Genomic DNA, 22,675 nt, shown 5'->3' with positions numbered 1-22,675 from the left:
AATTTTGTCCCATAATCTCTTCTTTAACTATATTCACTGTGTATTTGTTTAAATAACTATGTTCATGCAGAAGGCTCTTAATCGTTCTTTCCAGCATGGACCTTTCAACATCTCCAGACTTGGGTGGGTTCCTGCCTACTATATCTACTTAGATATCTTACAGGCCATTGTACACTTACCCCTTCCATAACAAACCGCTCAATTCCATTTTTACTTTATTTGGATTCCCTCTCCAAAGTCCCAATAAGGATATGTTACTCAAATCTTCAGGTCAAAGCTTTTTCTATTATCTATCATTCTTCTTACTTACTCTCTAGACATTCAATCTACATTGGCCTTGACTTCAAAATCCGTCCTCCTATACTTAAAGTTTCTACTTTCTGTCAGTCGTGGGGCTTGAACTCTGGGCCTGGATGCTGTCCCTCAGCTCTTCAGCTCAAGGCCACCACTCTACCACTTGAGCCAGGGCCTCATGAATGCAAGGCAAGCATTCTACTACTGAGCCATCTTCTCAGCCCCTCAATGCTAATTATTTTGAGTCACTCTTACAAAAATCTCCCTACTTGCTTTTGTACTTCCAAATATACCTTCTTTTCTCTTTTTTCCCCCAGTTCAGCTAAATGAACCATTTGGAAAACAAGTCCAATGGCATGCCTTATAAAGTTCCTAAGAACAATGTCTTTATCATGGCCTCCATGTATTGAGTCTCTGTATAATTTTCCCTCATGATCTATCACCCTCTTATTATTCTCTTGGTTCTCATTTCATTCCTTTTTTTTCTTTCTCTTCTTCCATTTTAGCATAATGATTCTTGTAAGACCTCAGCCATGGCTAATCTTTCCTTGCATGATAACATTCCCCCCAGAAATTTTCAGGGACATCTTTCTGAAACCATGTATTTTTGTTTTTTTTGGTCAGTCGTGGGGCTTGAACTCTGGCCTTGGGAGCTCTCCCTGAGCTCTTCAGCTCAAGGAAAGTGCTTTACTGCTTAAGCCACAGTGCCACTTCTGGTTTTCAAGTGGATTATTGGAGATAAGAGTCTCATGGACTTTCCTGCCTGGCTTGGAACTGCGATACTTAGATCTCAGCCTCCTGAGTAGCTAGGATTACAGGCGTGAGCCACTAGCGCCCATCTCAGGGACATCTTTCTATCTTCATCCTGATTTATTTTAAAATAGCATGCACCTATTTAATAACATGCCTTTATATCTCTCCAACTTCCAACTATGCTTAGCTTATCTTTTTTGAAAAAATTTAACATTTCTTAACACAACACTGTTTTTTATTATCTGTGTCTTTTTCCAGGATATAAGCTCAAGGCACATAAGGACATTTTTGCTTACTGCTGCATGTTCAACAGGTAGATTAGTGACTATTTTTAGATTGACACTTGATTAATATTTATTAGATGACTCAATCTATAGATGGAGTACATATACATTTTAAAATTTAATTCCTAAGATTTTTGAATGTTTTTGCTCTCATATATTTTCCAGATAGACTCTACATCAGTTCATAGTCTCTAACTCCATTTATTTGTAGTCTTCAAAAATATTAGTAGAAAATCCTCTTGATTCAATAGTACAACAGCTAATATCTTTGCATTATTCATCGTAGAAATCACATTTATTTATTTGTTTGGTCTGCTATTTACTCATTTTGTATGTTGCAGCTGTTGTTTTATGGGTTAAACTAAGGGCTTCAACTTTGCTAGGCAAATTCTCTGCCACTTGAACTAGGTCTCTAGTCCTTTGGCTTTTAGTTTGTTAATCAGCACTTTTCCCTGAGATGGTCTTCACTATGATTGTGCTTTCATATTCTAAGTATCTGGAATTACAGGGGTGTAATACCCAGCCCAATTATCTCTTAAATATACTTACATGGAAACTGAGTAATAAGTGATATTTAGCCAATGCAGATTGATGAATTCATCACTTGCTATTGGACTGGTTATTTACCATTACCTTATGGTACTTTATGGTAGTGATAAATAGAACTTTTACCATTGTAAAAATGTGATATGCACTTCATTTCTCAAAGTGAACTTGAGCTTCACACAGTAGCCCCTACATATTATTCTAGATTACTGTTTCAACCCTATTTTTTTTTCTGGTCGGTCATGGGGCCTGAACTCCTGGCCTGGGCAATGTCCCTCAGCTCTTCAGCTCAAGGGTAGCTTCTACCATTTAAGCCACAGCTCCACTTCTGCCTTTTTCTGCTTATATGGTACTAAGGAATTGAACCCAGGGCCTCATGAATGCAAGGCAAGCACTCTACCACCTAGCCTTCTTCCCAGCCCTTCAATGCTAATTGTTTTGAGTATAAGTGATTTGATAGACATTAGGGGTAAATAATTTTCCCATTAAGATTTTTTTAATAGTTTTATGCTAAATTAGTTAGAATCTTGTTGAAGTGATGGCAAGTCACACACCCACTGGTGACCCTTCCAGAGCCTCACCACAATGAAGAAAATGAGTAAACCAAGTTATGTCATGAGGTAAAACAGAATTTAACAAACTTATTTTATCAGAACTATTTAAACACTATTTTAAAGAGTAAAAGCAATTAAGCTCTTGCTTTGCTGACTGGCAGAATCTAAAACAAAGCAACATTTTTAATTTCTCGAGAAGAGGCTTCCTTTCATTTAGTTATGGTGGCCCATATTCAAACTCCTAGAAACTTCTGGGTAATAATAGAAAATTCTTTTCCTTAATCTTTATGGTGTTTTTTTTTAAGTTTAATTCTTGTGGTGTCAGATCTCTACAATCTCACTTCTCAGGATTCTTTTCTTTTCTCCACTTATCCTCTCCTACGGGGTTTAGATAATCTAAATGTCTTCCTACCGGCATTACTTGGTCTCATTCCAAAGCTTTTATTAATGATATCTCCAACTTGTCAGTCCACCTTCTTTTCCCTTTTGTGTATATATTTACCCATATTACAAGGTCTACCTGAGTCTTCCCCCACAGAGCTTTGCCTGTTTACTGACAGAAAAGAATTCCTTCATTCTCTGAAATCTCAGAGCATAGCTGTATGTGAGCACCATATATTTGACAGTTGATCAAACACATCGTTGTTTTGTAATGTTAATTTTCTCAAAATACGGAAAGGTGTGTGTCCTTTTGTGCCCACACACCAATAAGATATTGGCATTTCCTTGTTAGCAGGGGATAGTTTTTAATCCCACAAATTACTCAGAGAGTTCATCTTCATAAGTTGTAGGATATTTTTCAGCTGTATGATCTTCTCTTGTGATGTCAGTAGCTATTGCATTTAGTTTTTAAAGTGAAATATCCTGAGATTTTGTGGCCTGCTTTTACCTTTGTTGTCTTTTGGTTGATAAAAAGAGACTTGTCTTGCTGCATATGGATCATTTTCATTTTGAGTGATCCAAGGCAGGATTCCATTATTTTAGGAAGCTGCCAATAACCTTTGTGGCAACAGAAGGTGGGTGGCACTAATGCCATCATCCTTTGCATGTTTGCCAAAATAGATAACAAGATGAATTTAGGAAGCCTAAGTTTGATCATCTGTTTAGAGGTCTTAAAAGAAAAAAAACCATGAGGAATAAACAAAACAACAAAGAAAAGCAATCCCAGGAAGAAAGTCAATGGATTAGCCACCGAAATAGAGAATCTGCTATGCTAGTCCTCGCTTCCCTACCTGAGAAATATGCACTCTCCAAAATATGTATGCTCCTCTCACATCTCAACATGTTTATAAAGTATTCTTTTATGATCTGCTATTCCATCACAGCAAGCTCAACGAGTAAGAAATTGTCCCAATTTTTATATTATCTCTATCAAACAATGATTTCAGTTTCGAAAATCTCTTTACCCATCAAAATTTTTTCCCCTCAGAAACCTTTCCTTGTGAAATCCTAGAAGCTGAGAGTGTGCCCATTGTGATGCTTGAAAGCCTTCAGCTGATTGGCTGGCCTCTCAGACCCTCTCCTGCTGTGTGCTTCTTTTCAGCAACAAATAAGTGTCAGACAATTAGAGATGGAACTGGAGATGTGTAAATTGTACTGTCGCCTCAACAAATTAGTAATTTTGTGATAACACATTGCCCTTGTAACATGGTTAGAGTTACCACAGTTACCTGCCTCTATTTGTACTAAAAGGCTGTGGGTAAGATTGATGAAGATCCTGTGCAGTGATTCATTCTCCTCCTTGACACTCTCCCTCTCCCCGCCTCTCCCAAGAAATGAGACATTAACCAGTTCTGGGAGTTGAACAAAGCCTCCATCTGTGCCCTCAGTGAGCACTGGCGCCTTTCTGACTGTCTCAGCTGGAAGATGTCTTATTGCCTGTGTTGAACAGGGATAGAAAGGAATGCTGAGATGCAATAGAGGAGAAAAAACAAAAACCAAAACCAAAACCATCATCTCACTCCTCTTAATCTATGTGTTTTTCTCTTCTCCTTTTAGTGGTCAAGCCCTCAATAAAGGTTGATATTGAGTTCAAAAACCTCAGAGTTTCAGGTTGCTATGGCTTGTGCCTGTAATTCTAGCTACTCAGGAGAGTGGGATTTGAGGATCCCAGTATGAAGCCATTTGGGGTAAGAAAGTTCATGAGATTCTTATTTCCAATTAACCAGCAAAAAAATGCTTAATATGGAAGTGTGGTTCATGTGGTAGAGTACTAATCTTGAGTGAAAAAGCTAAGGTGCCATCACAAAAATAAGTAAAGAAAGAGAGAGGAGAGAGAAAGAGGAAGAAAGATAAAAAACAAGAAAAAAACAAAGAGAAAGATAAAGAAGAAAGCAAGCAAGCAAGCAAACAAGCAAGCAAGAAGAAAAAGAAAGAAAGAGAAAGAAAGAAAGATAGAAAGAAAGAAAGAAAGAAAGAAAGAAAGAAAGAAAGAAAGAAAGAAAGAAAGAAAGAAAGAAGGAAGAAAGGAAGGAAGGAAGGAAGGAAGGAAAGAAAGAAAGGAAAGAAAGAAAGAAAGAAAGAAAGAAAGAAAGAAAGAAAGAAAGAAAGAAAGAAAGAAAAGGAGAAGGAAAATAAAGGGGAAGGAAAGAAAAGGGGAAGGAAAGAAAAGGGGAAGGAAAGGAAAAGCCTCAAAGTTGCTGCTTTAATTCGAGAGATTGTAAATGCTGACTGCATATATAATGATGCTTTTCCTTTCTCAATAAATAAATGTGACAGCAATAGTTTCTTCATGAAGTTGCTGCATTCAGAACTTGTCCTTTCTGTAGAAAGAACTGTACATCTCTGAAAAGTCCTCTCATAGATGAGTAAGCTGCCTGGTCACTTTCCTCAGGACTAACTCTGTCTGAATTTCTAAAAAGCATATGAGCAGAAGTGGAACCATTTGTTACAAATGCCCAAACAAAACCACACAGGATAGATGGTCATATATATATATATATATATGTATATATATATACATATATATATGTATATATATATATATATATATATATATATTTCTTCTACTTGTCCTAGACATATAGCAAAATTGAACACCAAGATAGGGACACAAGAGCCTTTATCTTTCTTGCTGTTCTTTTTAATGTACTTTGTACTATGTGATTTTTGTTTGTTTGTATGTTCTTTCCCTATGACAACCCCTGTTGTCACTGCATTTGATTCTGGTGTCCTGCATCTTGTATATACATTTTTCTAATTTGGGGAGGGGAAGGGAAACAACAAAATGCTGAAAAAAAAGATACAGGATGACCCATTGTAACAATGAGATGTACAAGACAGTATGTTGAAAACAAACTTTACAACTTTGTGGGGGGGGAAGGAGTTGGGGAGGTGGGGAGGAAAGGGATGTTAGGGAAAAATAAAGGAGGGGGTAACAAAGCTTGATAGGAAATGGACTCATGTGATTGTAACCCTTCTGTACAGTATCTTTACTGTAAATATACAGTATCTATACAGTATATATGTGTGTGTATATATATTATATATATATATATATATTTATATATATAGGAAAAAAACATATAGGAGTCAGCTCTTCAAACATAAGAATGAGAGGACAGGTCATAAGAGAGGATCAGTCATTGGGCCTCTTGCCGCATGAAGTTATGTGGAAATGGTTTCCTCAGTGGTCATGCTTTGTGCCACACTTAGAATATTTAGAATATATCTAGCACAGAGTGACTCCAGCCCTATTCCTACACACAAAATGTCTAAGGAAGTTTGAAATAAGCAAAGCAAACAAATCTTGCCTTTCTAAATATTAGTTTATGATGTACTTACAGTAGTGAAAGCAGTGTGGTAGTAATGTACTAGAGGTAGTTAGCACATGCATGGAAGGTAATAGAAGCCAAGACACTGCCCTGGGAGTGGGGCTGTGGCCTTCTGTTGGTGTGGGAATATAAGGAGGAGAACCTCTGAGGAAAAAACAATTAAAATCTGAATAAGTAGACCTGGAGAGCAAGTCCCCATCATAAAACCTAATTTTATAGTCACAGAAAGCATTAAAACACCCACAAAGGGAACCAACTTTCTAAGCAACAGAAATGAAAAGGTAATTTATATCCATGGAGATTGGACATTGGCATGCAGAGGCAAGGCTGCAGTGCTATATGAGAAGGAAGAAACCTTGTAAACACACAAACATCTTAACTTGTGGGCGAAAGTGTGGGATCCAACAAACAACATATGTAGGTGGACTAGAGATAAAGGAACAATATTGAAAGGCAAGTAAAAAATCTAGATTTTAATGAGATATGTTGCTGCTGCTGCTGCTGCTAATAAAGCTGGTGATGATCATGGTGAGTTAGTAGATGATGAGTCAGTTATAGTGCTTAGGAAAAGTAGCTTTAAAATTAGGGGGTGGGCTGGTCACCAGTGGCTCACACCTGTAATTCTTGCTACTCAGGAGGCTGAGATCTGAGGATCACAGTTCAGATTAAGCCCAGGCAGGAAAGTCTGTGAGACTCTGATCTCCAATAAATCACTCAGAAAACTGGAAGTGGCACTGTGGCTCAAGTGGTAGAGAACTAGCCTTGAGCTGAAGAGCTGAGGGACAGCGCCTAGGCCCAGAGTTCAAGTCCCACACCCGACCCCAAAAAAATATTAGGGGGTGGGAAGTATCTAAATACCTGTGCATTTTTCTTTCAACTTCTGTTTTCAAGCCACAGGTGTTTTTCTGATTTTAAACAAGGCTACTACCATTGTCCTGATCACCTTCAGTTGCTCACTGACATTTATGCTTTTGTTCTTCGGTAGTTCCTGGAAAGAATACAGAAGAAGGAATTTAGAAAAAAAATAGAAGCAGGAAAAGAAAAGAAGGAAAGCAGAAAAAAATAGTTACCTCAAATCATGATAAATGAAGGGCAATATGACATGAAAAATAAATAAGTTGGAAAGGAAGACAAAGGGAGGAGATTACCAGGTACTCTCCATGTGGCAAATGCCCAGTATTCTAATAACGATTTTCACCAACTTCAACTTTAGCAAAGCCATTCATTTTGCTCTTAAGTGAAAGCCATTGTCAGTTTCTGCATTGCAGGATAATTAACTAACAGGGATAAAGAGCTGTTGAAATGCTGAGTGTCATTACCCGGGTGACTCATTTTTTAGAATAGCTTTGGAAAATGATTTGCAGTTTGTGATTCACAAGGGGGAAGTTTCCAGAGGAGCAAAATCCCTAGATTCCTAATCATGTTGAGCTCAGGGTGCAAGATACCATCCAGACGTCAAGGACAATATGTTGGGAGCTCAATGATTTTCCATGGAATCGTGTGAAATGCGCAAGTGCGCTCTCAAATTTTCCATGATTCAAAAGAATTCAAAAGAACGAAGGTATTTTGAGATCTAACCAGCTAGTAGATGTCCTTCTGTACCTTATTCTTTCTACAGTGAGCATGATGTCAATTGTCTGGGCCATTAGAAAGGGCTATGTGGACACAGATCTTACACTAGTAGCTATGAAATTAGCTCTTATTTATTTATTTTATTTAGTGTTAGCTGTAGAAGATGAGAGTCATTCTTCCTTACTTGTACTTTTTCAACAAAAAGTATTTCATTTATGTGAGAAAGGACAGTAGGGACAGGAAAATTAGCTAGAGAGATACAGACAACTGATGATGATGGACTAATTCTGATGGATACTAATGAGAAAGTAGAAGGATAGAAAGATAAAATACTGGTAATGTATATGAACATAATGAAAGAGATTGTGCATTTTAAAAGGGGAAGCTCACAATACAATATAACACAATGGGATTTCCTTTCCTTTTATTTATCTTCTGCAATCATGATATTTTAGGTCCTGTGGAGAGTATGTATTTGTATCATAAATGCTGCTGAAAGATCATATGGCTAATGATGCCATTTTTTAAATGTAGAAATTGCTTGGGGCTGGATCTAATTGAGCAGTCCCTATAAAAAATATATAATACTAAACCACAGAGAACTTAGGCAGAAGAGCTTTAGAATTTACTTGCAGGGTCTGTTTGGTGTGGAGGCATTAACATCCTAGGATGAAATTTGTGTTTTCATTTTTGAATATTAACATAAATATGGACAGTTGGATTAGAGGATTAATGGCACCCTCTTTGCCAGATCTGTTTTTGTATTTAATACTCTTTTCAGACAGCATATTGTCCATAAGGATTTCTGATTATCTTCTCCGTTATGCTTAGTAAGAACTTTGAAGAACTATGAAATTGGACTCAGTAGGTATTAAAAAAGTTTATTAAATGCTGATGGGAATCCGTCTAATTCTGGAGATTTTCCAGGAGTAGAGAAATTACCTTATTTACAGCATTTCCATTCTATTGTTAACTGATGGGCTTGTATTTTTTAAGTATGCTTCACTTGATAGAAAAAAAATCAGAACGACAAGCTATGACAAAGAATTGTTAGTGCCTTTTTCTGTTGCTATCTTATTCTTTTGTTTGTGTATGAGCTATTTATGAGAGGACTGGACTTCTTTTAGGGCTCTGGGTTAGTCATTAACACCTTCATGAGGGGGCTAGATACATGGGCATCCTGTGGGGAGGGTAACGAGTTTGGGATTTTATTGCAGGGAATGCATTTCAGCTTCTAGTTTTTTCTATAGGTCACTCATATTGCAAGTAATTCTTGAGCAAACCATTCCCCATCTGTTCCGATCTTGTTATAACAAAATCGGCCATGACAGATTATGGGACATAAAACAGAATAAACTTTGCCCAGCTGGATGTACAAAGTAAGGAGAGAAAGGATATACAGGCCCCTCTGGCTACAGAAAGCAGCAGTCAGGGGAAGAACATACTCCATCAGGAAGAGTAATAAGGAAGAGAAAGTTACAAGGAGAGAAAAGCAGGGCTGACTATTAGGAAAGCCATGTGAACTGATTTCAGATTGAAGTTCACACACCAATTAGGGATTTGCTCTGAAATGTGTGTCTTCCGCAAACCCTGTGTTGTCCCACTTCAAGAATGTCTGCAACACACTCAGTTTCTTTGCGGAAGAAAGTCCATTCCATGAAACAGAGGCAAGGTGGATTCCATCAGAAGTAGCATGAAGAGAGATTCTACCTTCATTAGCAGAATGATCTCTCTAGTTTTGTTCCTGAGAGTTCTAGGAATCCTGAGGCCTGTCTCCTCTCAATGGTAAGATAACCTCGGGATTACTTTTGTAAGTGGCATTCTGAAGAATAGGACTTGCTAATAATTCTTTGCTCTGAAATTTTTGCCCTTGTAGTCCAGGGAACAGCATGTGTTTTGAAAATCAAACCCAAATCAGCATTTCTAATGTCAATGTTATTGAAAAGAAAATGGTGTGCAGGCCCCTGAGTTCCCTAATCCAGGAATCAGTGATCATGTTATTCAACACAGTTAAGGCATGCTGGTCTTCTGCTTTGACTGAGTAGGCTATTGGTCTCCTTGCATTGCTCAAGCAAGAAAAGTGGTGGGTCCTTTAATGGTTTCTTTTCTTTCCCCTGTTTTATAACTTGACGCTGGCTGTTGTGGACCCATAAACCTTTTTGGGGGGAGGGGGGAGGAGTAAATTCACTCAGCTTCCTCCCAAGCCTTCAAGCTTCCTAAAAATATCACCGAGTTTAGTCTTTATTTCTTGTAAGACCATGCAGATCAGCTACTAATGAAATCAGAAGACACAATGACCAAACAATATGGAAGACAATAGTCTGGGTGTAATATTCTGGGGTCTCCTTTGTCCACTTACCTTTTCTCAGTTCCTTTTCTTTTCAAGCAGGAGAAAACTTATTGCTTATGCATTTCCACCACTACTGGGCAAGTGCTTTGAGGTCATAGGGAGAGTCACCAAAAGAAATCTGGCATAGTTCTTTTGAGAGTCATGTTATGCCCAGTCCATGAGATGAATTTTCAAGATTTCAGTATGAAGAAGGTAGACCAAATGTCATCATCTGGAACACTAGGACAAACATGTTATTTTAGCAAAGTTACAGGAGTGCACATCACATGGACAGAAATGTTCATATGAAAGTACTTATGCATTTATTCAGTTATATATTTGAAATTTCTAATTTGTTTACTGCTCTTAATTTTAGGACATTTATCTAAATGTGTTTTAATGTGTAAAAGCATCAGTATTTACTTCCTGTAAATTATTTTCCATAGTGTAACTTTTCATTCATGTGATTTATTCATAATTTATAGCAGAGCATTTAAAATTTTCTGATGACACATCTACAAATTATGAGTATTCTTACTTTTAAACTTAAAATGTCTTTTCCCATCCTTATGTATGTTTTCAAATTTTGCTTATATTTTCTTATAGATTGTTGTAGTTAAAAATATTTTGAATACCAATACAGAATTCTTTCTTGATCTATGAGTTGAGATTATATTTTAAAAATTGATGGTTTACACAAACAGCTAATTTTCTGACAGCATTTAATTATTTTTGTCTCAGTGATTTATGATTTCTTGCTTGTGGGTGTGAAGTTCTTACAAAAACTGAAGAATAGGCTGAAATGCATTATTCTGATACAACAATTCTTCAGTAAGCATTTATTAATGGATAGATTATTGCATGGGAATTTGGGACTATCCTGTACCACTTATTACCTTGTCTGGTACTTCCAAAGATGTGCTTTCAATTATTACCAGTCTCCCCTATGTTTTAACATCAGGAAAGGAAAATTGTTCATGATGGTCCCTTTGTAAAATGGTATGCACCAGTGACACTGGCTGTTCATTCAAGGGAATACTAGGATCACTATGAGATTAATGACATATTACTACTGAGCTTTTAACTTCAATGATTTTAAACATATTAATTAGTTCTTTTTGAAAGTATTATTCTTTATAACACAGTGCCATAGCATGTACTCTAAAATAATCTATGCTAAACAAAAATCCTTAGTATGGAATTATTTGTGGTCATATATGCTAGAAATATACTAGGTTGTATAGCTATGGTTATACAATAAGAGAAATGCATATGTAACCTTTCCCAAATTTCATTGTCATTATGTCTGTGTATGCGCATGTCACTTCCCTATGCTGTGTACCTTAAACTTGGGTCCTAAACATTAGAGCCTTCAGAAAGACTGTCATAAATAAATTTAAAAGAAACCAATCTTTGTAACATTACAGAAAAAAAGAACCTGTTTTCTTGATGCAGTTCCCATGTTTTCCTGATAATTTTAATGAATTTGAATTGGTTATTATAAATTGTTTTTCCAATTACATGTCCAGTGTATTGTCAGTATGTAAATAAATAGCAATTACTTTGATATTTTGTCACCTTCTTAAGGTCTCTTAGTAATTTTGGTGCAATTTCAGCTGAGAGTCCAAAGTTTTCTTAGTGTAAAATTGCAATGTACACAAATAACTATAATTTCATTTATCTTTGATTCAGTATTATTTCTTAGAAGACGAGTTCAAAGATCATGTTACATAGTAATGTTCCTGAATGATCAGAGTAGGATATTTCTGAGTGGAAAAAAAACCCAAACAAGTACTCAATAAATATTAACACTTATTTTATTCATGCCCAATCAAACAGAAACATTTATAGTCTTTCGCTCTTACATTATGACAGTTTTAATTTCGTTTTTATTTTGATACATCTGATTGAGTTTGTTCCTTGGTCATTTAGAATTTTAAAGAGATTACATTCTGTTCTTGCATTTTTCACAGGCTGTGTTTCTTTCTATCCAAGTGTTCTGCAGAATTTAACAAATTGACTTCTTGTTTGTCTACAGATATACCAACACATAAAATAATCAAAATCAGCCCAGTAAGGTAGTACACATTTTACTGGAAGGCAAGTGGGTAAAAATAAATTTAACTCTAAAGTATGTTAGATAAATTTGATAGTGGGTAGATAGAATACAGAACACACACACACACACACACACACACACACACACATACACACACACACACACACACCACATATACCTATTCCATCATATATTCTCTCTACATATATCCATTATATAAATATGTATTCTTTCCTTGAAAGAATGTTTCCTTGTTCCAGCAGCAACAAGGAAAGAGACATTATTTGAAATAAAAATGGCTAAGAAAAACTAGAAATTTTGACAGATAACAACCAAGTCCAACAAACCCAATGATAAACATGTTTAAAAAGTCCCTTGAAGGGCTAGGAAGGTGGCTCATTGATAGAGTGCTTGCCTAGCATGCATTAGGCCCTGGGTTCAATTCCTCAGCACCACATAAGCAGAAAAATCTACAAGTGGCACTGTGGCTCAAGTGGTAGAGTGCTAACCTTGAGCTGAAGAGCTGAGGGACAGCGCCCAGGCCCAGAGTTCAGGCCCCACGCCCGACACCCTCCCTAGAAAAACAAAGCAAAACAAAAACCAGAAACGTCCCTTGAAAGCCCTATCACCAGAAATCATTATTTAGATTGTCTACTTTTGTCACTCCTTGTTCTGGAATTTTTGATGCTTGGTCCCTTCTGTCTCTTGTTTCATGACTTTTAGGGTGAGCCGGACCACATGGATTATGATTGATGCTACTTTTTTCTAGACAGTATTCACATTGGCCTCTGTTATTAGAGTGTGAGCAACTAACTCATCTAAGCAGGGATTAGAACATTTTGTTCAAGGCTTCCATCCTACTAAGATCATGTCATCTATGACTTCTTTCTCTTTTTCTAGAATCCAGCATCTTGGGTGTTTGGATCTGAAAGAATAAGCCACTCGTTTCTGCCCTCTGGAATGTGAGTCTTAGCTCTTTATTTTCCTGTGCAATATACTCAGGCCAGACAAATCTCAGTTCTTATTGTTGGACTTTATTTTCAAAACACTGCATAAAAGAGTGCTGGCAGCCTTTTGGAAGCTTTGGTCTAGCTCCGCAAACCCCTCTGGCACATGGAACTCAGCAAAGGAGAAACTGTATGTTGGGGTGTATGCTGTATGTTGGGGTGCTGTCTTCCACTGCAATTTCTTTCATTATCAACTTGTGCAGTCTTAACCATAACATCATACTGTCTTTCCTTCATCAGAAACCTGTTGTCTAGGCTAATTGTTGGTTTATATCAAGGGAGAAAATGGTCTGTAAATGTCTTAAAATTTAATTCATCTAATTCATCATCATTATTTTCACTACTCTTGTGATTTTTAAAGTAGACTATTTATAATTATGTCTTAGGTGTTCCAAACAAACTTTGTTGAGCTGATGTACTCCATTTAATCAAAGAAAATTAAAATAATCACACTTAGTCAATCTTTATTAAAATAACAGCACAATAAAAAATGTTAAATTGTAACCAAGGTAGTCCTGGGGCACTGACTCTTCCTTGGAGCTCTGATCATACATTTAGATGACAGTGGATAGATGCTCAACTTACTGAAAAACTAAAACTTCAACTGGCTTAGAACAAATTAAATGACTTGATGTACACTTGCTAAAATAGGAAAACTCTAAAAGCAAGAAATGGGGAGAATATATGGAGACGCAAGTAAGAAAGTGACATTAAGAAACATTCTCAAACAATGATACTCACTAGACACTATTTTGGAAATGAACTTTACAACGTAGAGAATGGGGAGGAGGGTGAGGAGTGATAAGCAGGACAAATGAGATAGGCAGTAGCAGTGTTAAAAAGAAACATACTCATTACCCTACTTTTGTAACTTTAGTCCCATGTTCATCACCTTTACAATATATTTTTTTATTTTTATTTTTTTAAATATCATTTTATTTTATTTGAGAACATACTGTACAGAGGGGCTACAATTACATGGGCAGGATAATGCATACATTTCTTACCAAGCATTGCAGCCTCCTCCTTTGTTTACCCTTCACCTCCCTTCCCCGCCTCCCCCCTCCCACCACCCAATTATACCCCCCTCCCCCCCCCCACCGACATTGTAAAGCTGGTTTTGACATGACATTTTGTACTTCTCATTGTTGCAACAGGTCCACCTGAATCCTTAAACGACTTGTTTGCCCCCATCTCCTCCACAAAAGAGCCCGTATAGCAGACTTAAAAAAAGGAAAAAAATGGCTGGATGCTAGTGGCTTATGGCTAAGATACCTGTCTACTCAGGAAGCTAAGAAATGAAGGTTCAAAGCTGGAAGCCATAGCAAGCAGAAAAGTCCAAGAGTCTTTATCTCCAATTATTCAGCTGGGCTAGAAACTTGACTCTAGTGGTAGAGCACCAACCATGAGCAAACAAACTGGACAAGAACAAAGAACAAAGATGTTCCAGAGAAAAATATAAGGAAAGCAAAGAAAAAAGAGTAACTGTCTATCAGACATCTTTTTATTATGGCAAATCTGGAACAAAGAAGGCATGATATTATGTCCAGAGTGGCTGAACTCTTGATAGCTAAGTGAAGCAAACTGTCAATAGCAGAGAGATGTTAAAGGCAAAAGCCATGTTTCTACTCTCATTCGATGATCAGAGTGGAATCAGAATATAACTTGACTTACCCTTGAATTTTTTGAGATCTTCAGCCAAAATTATGCGAAGTCAATTTCACTCAGCCAAGGGTCTGATCGTTCCTAGAGTCTGAGACAGTTAAACTAGGGAAATACATAGCAAGTGTTCCATTTCATCCACACGCTGCCTTGATGTGCTTTTCTTACAACTTACTCTTCATCAGTCCTCTTTTGACCCTTATCTGTCACTTCTCTTATTACTTGCTAGTATTTTTTTAAGGTGCTGTAACACAGAAAGGAGTCAATTCTGAATAACATTTCCCTTTGTCAAAAACTTTGGCAAGGAGAAAAGATTGTAAAGATCAAAGTAAATGGAAATCAATACAAGGAAGACATTGAGATTCTGGCCCATTTGCTACTGTCACCTGCACAAAACAGTCAGCCTGGTAGCAAAGAGGAAATAAGATTTGTTGGTAAACAATACAATAAAGTTTCCCAGATCAAAGATTCTTTTCCAGTTGAGTAATCACTGATAGGGTAGCTTGGCCTTGCTCAGCATGTCCCCTCCTTGGGCACAGAGAGCTATGCATGGTATCCCACCAGAACTAGGCCTCATTTAGCTGTGGCACTGTACTGCCCTGCAGGGCCCTGAGGAGATGGAGGTGTCTCTCACTTGTGTCACTGACAAAGACAAGGCAGCCTTGGTGGAAGCATCCAGAAAGAGATAGGCAGGACCCTGAGAAAATAACATGACAGTTTTCTAAAAAAAAAACAAAAAAAACACCAAAAAAAGTGTGGTAAGATCCAATGACAAAATGCAGAGTAGAGTCAGGATGTGTTCAGAAGACAAAGAGACTAAGGGAATGCTAGCACAACAGCAGAGGGGATTGTTTAGATAAGGAAGATTTAGATCCACCTTGTCCACCTGTGTGTGTGTGTGTGTGAGAGAGAGAGTTGTGGGGCCTGAACTCTGGGCCTGGGCGCTGTCCCTTAGCTCTTCAGCTCAAGGATAAAGCCACAGCACCACTTGTGGCTTTTTCTGCTTATGTGGTGCTGAGGAATCGAACTCAGGGCCTCATGAATGCAAGGCAATCACTCTACCACTGAACCACTTCTCAGCTCCCATCTTATCCATCTTAGTGAATACGGTTGCCCCCGGTGTTTCCTGGCTCATGGACATGAAAGGTTTACTAAGCTCAATGTGTGTGTGTGTGTGTGTGTGTGTGTGTGTCTGTGTCTGTGTCTGTGTCTGTGTCTGTGTGATTATAGAAGGATCTGAACTCAGGGCCTCACTTGGCTTCTTTCACTCATAGCTGGTCCTCTTCACTTGAGACAATACCTTCATCCTGCTGGTTAATCAGAGATAAGAGTCTCATGGACTTTTCTGCCTGGGCTGGGTTGAAACCATGATCATTAGATCTCTGCTTTCTAAGTAGCTAGACTCACAGGTATGAGACATTGTTGCCCTGTTATATTAAACTTTTGAAGGTGTAATGGCAGGAAATCTCCCAAAGTTTGAGTGCTTTACTTGAGCGAAAAGTCTGGGCAGTTTGCCTCAATCCTTTAACAGTATCTGTGAAAGCAGAAGCCTTATGCAAGAAACCTTATACTGATGACTTCAGTAGCACAACTCACTGTTCCCAGCATAATTGCCTATAATGATGTACGGTTGCAGATGAATGTCCACAATCTTAAGGGAAAGCAAGTATTTAGTTTGTGACACCCCATGCATTTTTCCAGCTTATAGTATAGTAATAAAGACTAAACATAGAATTGTCCTATGATGCAGCAATTCCATTCCTGGATTTATCCAATAGAACACAAACTAGGCTACAGTAAAGCCACCAGCACAACCATGTTCATTGCAACACTATTCCCAATAGAAAAGTTAAAGAATCAGCCCAGATGTCTCTCAATGGACAAATAAAATGGCTAAAGAAAACATGGTGAATATACACAATGGAATTTTAGAACAAATTATATTTTACCATTTGTAAGGAAATGGGAAGTCTTGGAAAAAATTACTTTAAGTGTAAGTAAGCCAGACCCAGAGATACAAATGTTGCATGGTTCCCCTATAGATCCATAAGTAAACACAGCTGGGTGGTTATCTGAAGTGTAACGGACTCTATAGAGAGCTCAAGTAATATAATTTTTCAGAATCACTAGGTCAAAGCATAATAAAATCAGCACCAGGAAACTGGTAAAAGCAAGAAGGGAATGGGTCCATGGGAAGAGGGATAGACAAATAAAAGAGGATGCAGAGCAGAATTCATCATGTATACTACGAAATTAAGAAAGTAAGGAAGGGGGCGGATAGGGGGGTGAAATGTTGAAGGGATGACACCAATCAAGATGTCTAATATTCATGAACTGCTTTGTTAAATGGCACTTTCTTTGTATAACTACTTAAAGATAACAAATACTAAACAATAGCATAGGATGGGTGGCCAATTCAATAAACGTTTGTTTCTTTCAATTCTGAAGGATGTTGCAGACAAGGGCAATGGTTCTGGTGAGGAACTTCTGGCTTAAAGAAGCTGCTTTCTTGCTGTGCCCTCATATGGCCAAGAGAGGGAGCAATGGTGCTTCTACCTCTCATCATATGGATTCTACTTCTGGGGTGGGAGCTTTTGCCTTGGGATCTTATCTAAACCTATTTAACTCCATGGACCAAATCTTAGTGCTATAACTTGTGGTTTAGCACATCAATACATGAATCTGAGAGAGCTACAAATATGTAGATCATAACATCTGGAGTTTATTATACATTTATCATCATTACTTTAATAGCATCATATTTTATATGAAGTCCACATTTCCCGCTTTCAAAGTCTTAGGATTTCTGAAATAGTGTTTTCACATTGTTCATAACAACAACTGAAAGGATGTGGATTGCCTTAAACAGAACATTCGGTATATGTTATTTTCTGCTTATATCTGACGTAATTCTGCTTTATTGACTTATTTTCCTGGATGAGTCAGGAATTAAGTTCACAAACCAACTGCACAGTAATTCTTAAAAGTCATTCAGTATCACAGAAGTTGTATAGATTAGTTTCAGTGAATTTTTGGCGTTGCTTAGATCTTTCTCTGTCATTGTCAATAATCAGGTTGAATCTCCTCCATATGTGATTGGTATGATTTGTTTTGCTTCTTCTCTGTAACTCATTCTACCCAGCAATCAAACGAAATGGTTTCGATCAGTTTTATCATCTGTGAGGACATAAATCCTAAGTTACAAGCTTTTAGTTAAGTTTAAATGAAATAATAATGATGTACAACTTTGGAATACCCATTGTAACCTCATAAGAGACAATGCTCGCTGTGGTATCTGTTAACTTTAATCTATTGAAAAGCTATCCCTAAACTCAGTGAATTAACACAATCATTTGCTTAACTTGGAATGATCATGATCTGGGATTCTTTTCCTTGTCTAGGATAGATTTGTTGATCTTTACTGGACTCTTTCATACCTCCTTAGCTGTCAGAGATGTCAGATCAGATCATGGATTGGCTGGGAGTTGGATGATGTAGGAGGGTCTCACTCACATATGTGTCTATTTGTAGCCAAGAAAGCAGAATGCTGGGGGTGTATGTCTCTCACCATTCAAGACGCTGTCCCAGGCTGCTTGACATGCAGTGTGAGGGTTTCAAGAGTAGCCAGACAGAGCAAACTTCTTTGTGAAATCTGTTCAGACATTTTCAGTGACAAGTGGGCTACTATTCCATCGACCAAAGGACATCATAATGCAAGCAAAGATAAAATGATTAGTGAAACTCTGTCTACTACTTTTGTGTTGAGATCTTTTTTATTTGCTTTTTTTTCATTATCCTTAAGTAGTTGTACTAAGGGGCAAGGTGTTTCAATTCCATAGGTCAGTTTGTCGGTACAATGCATCTTGACCAATGAATATCACCTGTTTTATAATATATATATATATATATATATATATATATATGTACACACATACATACATAAAATCTTTTTTTGTCAGTTGCAGGGCTTGAGCTCTGGACCTGGGCACTGTCCCTCAGCTCTTCAGCTCATGGTAACTGTTCTACCACTTAAGCCACAGCGCCACTTCAGTTTTCTGGTAGTCTCATAGATTTTCCTGCCTGGGCTGGCTTTGAACTGTGATCCTCAGATCTAAGCTCCTGAGTAGCTAGGATTACAGGCATGAGCCACCAGTGCCTGTCCATTCATAAAGTCTTATGGCTACATCAGCCTGTCTTTCTCCTCTCCATTGGTCTGCCTTGCTTCCCCTTGAACTCACACCCATCCCATGTTCCAGCTTCCTGGTATTCATTTTGTTAAACTGTAAGTTATTTGTTCAAAGGAGTTCCATGACTTGAATCCTCCTGTGCATGTACCATATTATAGTTAATATGTTTGGTATATGTGCATATAAACTAACATGTGTATTTATAATTTAGATCTAATTCCACATCTACATATAAGAGAAAACATGCATTCTTTCTCTCTCTGAGCCTGACTTTCTTCATTCAATAAATTTTTTTTCTAAGTCAATCCACTTTCCTATAAATGATGTGATATGTAATATCCTTTTTTTCCTGAAGGGTGAGTAAAATTCCATTACGCATGTAAGTGTATAGATGATAGAGATATGTACATATATCTCACATTTTTAATCCATTCTTCCATAGAAGAGCATCTGGGCTGTTTCCATAATGTTGCTATGACAAAGGATTACAAGGATTACAAGTTATCCTTTAGGATAGCCTCTTGATTGGAGGAACATAAGTCACTATGTAAGTGATCAGGAGTGGAGAAAACCTTTGTTGTTCTTGCAATCTACTCTATTTATTATATATAATTCTCATCATAATCATTATTACTTAACTGTGTCAGAACACTAGGCCATTCAAGTTTCTTTTGTTACATTCTCATTTGCTCTCATTACCATCGGAAAAACAAGCTCCTTGACATAATTTCCAGGTCACCTTGGGACACGATTTTGAGTGGTTTTACAGTTCTACCCATTCTTCACCACTCTCATTTAAGTTTCACTCAGAACTTTGGTCATTCTACAAATATGCTTTATTACACAATAGTGTACTTTTCATACTTTTCTTTTTTCATTTTTTTGGGGGGGTCCTTTTGTGGGGTCTGAACTCTGGGCCTGGGTGCTGTCCCTCAGCTCTTCAGCTCAAGGCTAGCGCTCTACCACTTGAGCCACAGTGCCACTCCCGCTTTTTTCTTTTTGCTTATGTGGTGCTGAGGAATCAAACCCAGGGCCTCATGCATGCAAGACAAGCACTCTACCACTGAGCCACCTTCCCAGCCCTTTTCATACTTTTCAAGTAAAAAGATTTCACATTTCTTTTTACTACCTTCTTCCATGAAAGCTTTATCTATTTTTTTCTTTGTAAGATTAAGGTCTTTGTTTTTGGCTGAATCATATATTTATTACACCTCTCTGCATATCCCCACATGATTTCAGGGTTTACTCACAACACTCTGGGTCAGATCTGTGAGTGGGAGTATGTCAAAATTATCTCTGAGATTCTCTCAGTTGGCCAACTGTCTAGAATCTATTAGATTCTAACAGCAATGCTTGTGGAATGAGGGAACAAATAACAAGCACATTAAAATCACATGCCCTGAAGTGTCTTCAAAAGACATTGTTGAGAAAAATCCATATTTCTGTAATATTTGAAAGAGTTCTAAGAATCCAGGTCATAGTTGTGTGGCCAGATAGCCCTGACTTCAGGTAACACATTCTTTATTGTTTCAAATGTGTTTTATCACAGAAAAAAAAAAACGTTCTCCTTCCCCTCTCAGTGAGAATAAATGCTCTGTGGAAAGTGGGCCATTCTCTGCTCTGAATTGATAGGATAGGGTCAAACATTTTCCAGGTCTTGAAACTAAGTTTTGTGCAAAAGTGTATCAATACTGTTAGTCATGTATCTGGAGAATTGAATGTACCAGGGGACAGGCTGCTCTGCAGAACGATTTATGGTCTGTCAGGTGGGAAGTTTTATGATGCCATGTGAAGAGACAAAGAAATTTTAGGAGCTGCTAAAAGCAACACAAAATATGCTTTCAAGCTTAATGAGGAGAGGCGATGGAATCGAGCTGGCTTGGGAGGCTAGCTCCATGTGGGAGAGAAAAGCTGAAATGTTCTCAGTGTTACATATTTTGATTTGGCTAAATTTGTTTTGGGCAGAATGGATATTTATGTCCCCATACAATGAGCAGCAATTTCAATGTCTATCAACCTAATAAGAGTTTTATTTGTAAATTGTGCTCCATACCCAGTTTCTATGGGAGGTTGTCATGTTGTTATTTTTTCCCATTCAAAGCATTATTTTCTTGAAGAACATAAATAAATATATTGCTCATTTTTTGGCTAAAGAAAGTAGCCTTACTTGACTGGGTATTTAATTAAGGTATGCATGTATTCATGAGTGTGTTTATTTATTTAATTTTAGCATATGGTAGTTCTATGGGGGAATGTACTATGACATTTGGATACATATTTATAATATATTGTAATCAACCTCACTCACACTCTCTCCCTTCCCTGAGGTCTCCCTTCCAAAAAACCATTTTGACACATTTCACTGCTTTATTTTCATACATACAAATGATCTGTCTTGACCATATTCATTCTCTGTCGTGCTCTTTGAATGAATATCCTTTTAACATAAATGATTAGGAAATATTTTCATAAGAACCCTCTGAAATGAGTTAAAGTATGAGTATGCATATTGACAATAGTAATGAGTGCGTACTTTTTAATAATTGATCTAAACACTGTCCAATAAAGAGTCCCTGAAGTAGAATAAACTTCATGATAGGCAATAGTGGCCAACATGGACTCAGTAGTCCTAAAAGAGAGAATGGATGAACCTATAGAGGAATAAACAAATCATGGTATGATTAAGGAAACAGAGGCCTCAGCACTGAAGTGATAGACAGGACTGAAAAGTCTATGGGTATGCTAAACCTAAGAAGAAACTCTTCCATGCCATGGGACTATTCTTTGGCCTCTTAATTAAAGGATGAAAAAATCCTGTATTTCCACTTATTCTGATTAGAATAAGTGTCATAAAACACACTCAATACCCCTGTAAACTCATAGAAGAAATGACTTATTGAGTACAATTTGCTTCAATATCACTGCAATGCTAAAGGCACCTTAATCAACTGTACACACTTGATGCTATCATACCAAAAGTATGCAGAGAAAGTCCTACTAATTCCCTTGGCAAGTAATAAAAGAAGATTATCAGTAGCATTAAATGTATATTCATTTTTTTCTGATGGAATAGCATAATTCTTTAAGATCTTAATTTATGTGTGTATGAAATATCCTCTATATGTAAATATAGAGATATGTGTCCATCCATCCATGCATGAATAAAGCACATACCTGTGTATTTAAATTGCCCTACAATAATGCATTTATGGGTTTTAATTACATAAAATTTTTGGAACTAGAACTCAGGGTTACATAGTTGGCATGTAGAATCTTAATCCAAGGATCCTGGTTGTCTTCTTTAATTCAAGGCATTTTATTTCACCTTGGTGTTACTATCCAAGCTGTCCAGATGGAGCATTCTCCACTACTTTGAATAAGAGGTTATAAATTTTAATCTGTAAAGGAAGTCAGTTGTTGAATACACACACATGCACACACACACACACACACACACACACACACACACACACACACACACACACGCAATTATTCATGTTGAGTAAGTGGATAGCTTTACTGTTTTCCCCTTGGAAATCCACGGGAAGGAGCACCCTCTTTAAGATAGCATCCTCAAGGGAGAATTACTCCTTCGATAGCTGGCAATTTCTCTCTATGCATGCTGTCTTATAGAAGGGACATAATTGAGAGATGG

Source organism: Dipodomys merriami, unplaced genomic scaffold (assembly GCF_024711535.1).
Source record: "Dipodomys merriami isolate MVZ:Mamm:240054 unplaced genomic scaffold, mDipMer1.0.p SCAF_17, whole genome shotgun sequence".
In the NCBI taxonomy this organism is placed as follows: domain Eukaryota; kingdom Metazoa; phylum Chordata; class Mammalia; order Rodentia; family Heteromyidae; genus Dipodomys; species Dipodomys merriami.
This window is presented reverse-complemented; position numbering follows the sequence as displayed.